This window comes from Entelurus aequoreus, linkage group LG24, assembly GCF_033978785.1.
Source record: "Entelurus aequoreus isolate RoL-2023_Sb linkage group LG24, RoL_Eaeq_v1.1, whole genome shotgun sequence".
NCBI lineage: Eukaryota > Metazoa > Chordata > Actinopteri > Syngnathiformes > Syngnathidae > Entelurus > Entelurus aequoreus.
In genome coordinates, this window is record NC_084754.1 from 39,507,261 (window position 1) to 39,513,260 (window position 6,000).

At 38.5% G+C, this 6,000-nt stretch overlaps 1 long non-coding RNA gene across 1 annotated transcript in view; it reads left to right on the forward strand.

The window, feature by feature from the left end:
* Nucleotides 1–2,692: 2,692 nt before the first annotated feature.
* The window catches only part of LOC133641795 (uncharacterized), a 3,534-nt gene continuing 226 nt past the window's right edge, over nucleotides 2,693–6,000 (forward strand). Inside the window, exons 1-2 of the long non-coding RNA XR_009824340.1 lie at nucleotides 2,693–2,722; nucleotides 2,813–2,908. This is a non-coding gene — a long non-coding RNA (uncharacterized LOC133641795). The remainder of the gene's footprint in view (nucleotides 2,723–2,812; nucleotides 2,909–6,000) is intronic.

Below are 6,000 nucleotides of genomic sequence, written 5' to 3' on the forward strand. Positions count from 1 at the left end.
TATATACTATTAACCCAACAACATTATGATTTGTACAATTTCAGAGTGTGCTTGTTCTATTTTTAAACAAAGAAAACAATCTGAAGTTGTCTTTATTTTTAAGTTATCGTGCCGTGATTTTACCAGTCTGGCCCACTTGGGAGTAGATTTTTCTCCATGTGGCCCTCGATCTAAAATGAGTTTGACACCCGTGACTTAGAGGGTATTTCTTCCTCATGCAAGATTCTTGTTAAATAGGGCAGTGATTATTGTAGTGTCTGCGTCTGCTGTTAATTCTTCCTCTCCAAGGTTTCATTTTCCTTAGGGCTTGTTTGACTTCATCTAGTACAGAGGTGTCAAACTCGTTTTCATTGAGGGCCACATCGAAGGTATGGCTACCATTGTAGGGCCACTTGTAACAGCGAAATATATTTGAATTTGCCAATGATTTAGATTATTATATACTGTATATATTCTTTATGTGTAAAACTTTTTTTTTTTTAAATGTAGATTTTACCATGAAAGACTGAATTTCACTGTAAACATTAGTGTTTTTTTACATATTACATATTACTAGAGATGTCCGATAATATCGGACTGCCGATATTATCGGACGATAAATGCTTTAAAATGTAATATCGGAAATTATCGGTATCAGTTTCAAAAAGTACAATTTATGACTTTTTAAAATGCCACTGTACGGAGTGGTACATGGATGTAGGGAGAAGTACAGAGCAGTTGCGTCTCCCAGTCATACTTGCCAACCCTCCCCATTTTCCCGGGAGACTCCCGAATTTCAGTGCCCCTCCCGATTTCCAATATTGGAGGCGTGCCTTAAAGGCACTGCCTTTGCGTGCCGGCCCAATCACATAATATCTACGGCTTTTCACACACACAAGTGAATGCAATGCATACTCGGTCAACAGCCATACAGGTCACACTGAGGGTGGCCGTATAAACAACTTTAACACTGTTACAAATATGCGCCACCCTGTGAACCCACACCAAACAAGAATGACAAACACATTTCGGGAGAACATCCGCACTGTAACACAACATAAACACAACAAAACAAATACCCAGAACCCCTTGCAGCACTAACTCTTCCGGGACGCTACAATATACACCCCCCGCTACAATATACACCCCCCCAACCCACTCCACCCACCTCAACCTCCTCATGCTCTTTCAGGGAGAGCATGTCCCAAATTCCAAGCTGCTGTTTTGAGGCATGTTAAAAAAATAATGCACTTTGTGACTTCAATAATAAATATTTTTTTTATTAATGTTTTTAATGATAATATCATCCATCCATCCATCCATCCATCCATTTTCTACCGCTTATTCCCTTCGGGGTCGCGGGGGGCGCTGGAGCCTATCTCAGCTACAATCGGGCGGAAGGCGGGGTACACCCTGGACAAGTCGCCACCTCATCGCAGGGCCAACACAGATAGACAGACAACATTCACACTCACATTCACACACTAGGGCCAATTTAGTGTTGCCAATCAACCTATAGGATAATATCAATTAGTTTAAAAAAAAAATTATTACTAATATTGATGCTGTTGTCAATAATGTTAATTTTTGTTTCACTACATTTGGATTGTTCCGTGTCATGTTTGTGTGTCCTTAATTGCTCTCAATTGCTCTGTTTGTTGTTGTTCTTAATGTTGCTAGGACGGGCTTGGTTTTGGAATTGGATTGCATTGTTGTGATATTGTTGTGTATTGTTTTGTTGATTGATTAATAAATTCATTAAGCATAATAATGTGTTAATTCCACGACTGTATATATCGGTATCGGTTGATATCGGAATCGGTAATTAAGAGTTGGACAATATCGGAATATCGGATATCGGCAAAAAAGCCATTATCGGACATCTCTACATATTACTGTTAATAGAAAAACAGTACCTAAAAAATTGTGATACTGTTTTTCCATTTGCAGTAATGCACCATCAAAACAACAAACGTACATTTTGCAACAAAGCAGCTCTGTCGACAGAATTTTACCATTGGGAAAAAAAAAAAGTTCGTTTTTTCAATGTACTGTGATGTGTTGTAAAAACCACCATCAATTGTACCGTAAAATCTAATGTAATTTTTACAGTGTACAATTCGATGGATAACTTGCTTTAAAATCACAAGTCAAGTAGATGATTATTTATTCCTATTTTGATATAAAGATATAAAGAAAACATTTTTGGGACATTTTTGATATAGTATTTATTTCAAGTTTAAAAGATATCCACTTTAATGCAGTACATACCGTATTTTTCGGATCATAGGGCGCACAGCTGATGAGTGGTTCTATTCAGGTCTATTTTCATACATAAGGCGCATTAAAGGAGTCATATTAGGATTTTTTTCTAAATGTAAAACACTTCCTTGTGGTCTACATAACATGTAATGGTTCTTTGCTCAAAATGTTGCATTCATGTTTTACAGACCATCTTCAAGTCACTTCAGGATGCGCCGTTTTGTCGTCGGTCTTATTTACGTGGCTCACCTTCGACGGCGTCTTCTCCCCGTCATCTTTGTTGTAGCGGTGTAGCGTGCAAGGACGGGAGTGGAAGAAGTGTCAGAAGATGGAGCTAACTGTTTTAATGACATTCAGACTTTACTTCAATCAATAACGGAGCAGCATCTCCTCATCCATGGCTCACTAGTGCAACAACGTTGGAAATGTGTCCCGTGAAAAACCGTCCGACCAGAACTCTCTAATAACTAAAGTTCCTTGGGTGAGTAATGTAAACTCACTACACCGGTATGTTTTAGCGCTTCCATAGCAAGATATAAGTTAGAACCATACACTCCTTTATATTAAGAAGGTAGAGAAAAAGAAGAAGCTTGGACTACAATGGCGGACCTGTGCAAATATTCAGGACTTATGCAGATCCCAAATACACATCAGCAGGTACCAGAAGGTAAGAAAATTTGCTTTTGCATAATATTGCAAAACAAAACGCCAGATAATGTGTCCGCTAATAGGTGCCATTTTGCGTCTTTATACACACACCATAAAAATACTCGTACTTCTGACTATGGTAGCCGTAATGCGCCAACAAACCATCAAACGGTGCAGCTTCAAAAGTCATACTAAAACATTTTGAAAGATTTTTGAGCGCCGTGTGTAATGTTCTTTATTTTCAATGGAACATTTAAAGTTTTGGTGTTGTTTACTGGCGTCATCTTGCAGTCTACACGTATCTCTTATGTGTGACTGCCATCTACTGGTCACACTTATCATTACACCTTGTACCAAATAAAATAGCTTTGAGGTCGGTAAGCACAACCGGAATTATTCCGTACATTAGGCGCACCGTCGATTTTTGAGAAAATTAAAGGATTTTGAGTGTGCCTTATAGTCCGAAAAATGCGGTATATTTTTTAAATGTAAAAATGGAAAGAATACATTTCCTGAAAAAACATATAAGGCACTTTTGACGCATATCATTTTCCAGGCGTTCGTGGGCCAAATAAAATGATGTGGCGGGCCATATCTGGCCCCTGGGCCTTGAGTTTGACACCTGTGATCTAGTAGGATAGGTGGTACATCCTCTGGTCTACTTGACCGATCTTCTCTTGTTCAATTTCCTTTATTCAACCAGGTAAAGACTCATTGAGATGAAAATCTCTTTTTCAAGAGCGACCTGACCAATGTGGTTGACCACTACTGCATAGAGCTATTAAAAGAAAAATTATACAATTAATTAATTTTTCAAACTGAGACTCACTGACTTTGGCTCATTTTCTGTGAACAACATATATCAGAATGCATATTTAATGACCACACACTTGGGATGTCCGATAATGGCTTTTTTGCCAATATCCGATATTCCGATATTGTCCAACTCTTAATTACCGATACCGATATCAACCGATACCGATACATACAGTTGTGGAATTAACACATTATTATGCCTAATTTGGACAACCAGGTATGGTGACGATAAGGTCCTTTTTAAAAAAAAAAAAAAAAGATAAATAACTTAAAAACATATTCTTGAATAAAAAAGAAAGTAAAACAATATAAAAACAGTTACATAGAAACTAGTAATTAATGAAAATGAGTAAAATTAACTGTTAAAGGTTAGTACTATTAGTGGACCAGCAGCACGCACAATCATGTGTGCTTACGGACTGTATCCCTTGCAGACTGTATTGATATATGTTGATATATAATGTAGGAACCAGAATATTAATAACAGAAAGAAACAACCCTTTTGTGTGAATGAGTGTAAAAGGGGGAGGGTTTTTTTTTTGGGTTGGTGCACTAATTTTAAATGTATCTTGTGTTTTTTATGTTGATTTAATAAAAAAACAACAAAAAAAACCGATACCGATAATAAAAAAATTGATACCGATAATTTTACATTTTAAAGCATTTATCGGACATCTCTACCACACACCATACACCCCCCCTTACACATTTCTATTACATATAATATGTCCGGGTCCACTGGACCCGGGGCTAAAAGAAGTGTGGAAATTGATGTTCTGTGTACCACACACACACACAGGGGCGCCGAAAAGGGGGGGTAAAGGAGACAGATTCTAGGGGCCCATGATGGAGGGGGGCCCACAGAGGCCCCTAATGATGATGAAATTATAATACAGGGGGCCCTGTAAAGATTATTTTCATGGGGCCCAAAATCCCTAGCGGCGCCCCTGCACACACACATACACACAGCAGGCCTAGGTGTGTAGGTACACAGAACATCAGAGGGTCAAATGTGCAAGAAAATGAGAGCAGACAATGTTGACAAACCATGTTGCAACCTTGTGTGGGAACCGCAGGTGCAGAAACACAAAAGAAGAATCCCTGTGGGATGCAGAAACTGGCAGAGAAATTTTCCGTGCAACGTTCATATTGTTGTTACTCAGCCAGCGTTTGTGGGTCTGATGGACCCGTTGCACTTTGTGGCTTTTAATGCCTCACAATCAAACACTTTTATGTTAAAATACTAAACAGATGTTTATTGGTATAAGGTAAAATACTTAAAATACTAAACAGATGTTTATTGGTATAAGGTAAACATCTGTTCAGTATTTTAACATAAAAGTGTTTGATTGTGAGGCATTAAAAGCCACAAAATGCATCGGGTCCATTAGACCCACAAACGCTGGCTGAGTAACAACAATATGAACATTACACAGGGGTTAAAAAAACATACAAACTATTTCACTGATCTTATGTTTGTCACTGGTCTCTGTTCCATTGATGTCCGTTATGGTGGACATGAGTTGCCTTCCACTCTGCAATTTTCTATTGATGATCTTTGGGCCTTTATTTTTTTCCATATTTGTTCCGTGCTTTCTCTTCTCCTCTCATCTTTTCTGTTGTCTGTCAAATCTTGTCTGCCTGGTTCGAGTACTTTCCTTTTATGATTTCATTATTCTCCTTGTTATCTACTGTTGGTATACTCCAGACACATTATCCAGAAGATTTTTCGGCACAGAACCAGGTCACTCCAATCCATCTTTTTATGCCGCACTGCTTATTTGACCACAAGTGCCTGCGTGTGTTTTGACGATTTTTAGACGTCAGCACGTACAGTAAAAACATTGCGTAACAATTGCGGCCTTCTAATGAAAACAACCTCCGTCAAAGTTTCCTAATGGGGCTTCTCAGCCATTTTTTGATGTCTTAATTCTTTTTTTTTTTATGCTCATGAAAGAGCTGTTCTTTGATGTTGTGTCATAGATACGTCAGGAAAGAAGGCCTTCGAGGAGGTCCACAAGTCCTTATGGGAAATTAAAAGCCAAACAAGCCTCGTATGCTTGTTTTAGTTTTCTCTCAAGGTAATTTACTGTAAAGCCTGCATACCTCACACACACACACTAATCCACACACACATATGGAGGGGGAGAGAAAACAGAGGTCCAATAAAAGTCGAACATCATCTTTGTGACACGCTTAACTTGAGCAGAAATATGATCGAATTTGCAAATTGACGAGAAAAGGCACACGGAAGGACACATTTCTGGGAATTAGAGTCAACCGGTGGCAGTCCCA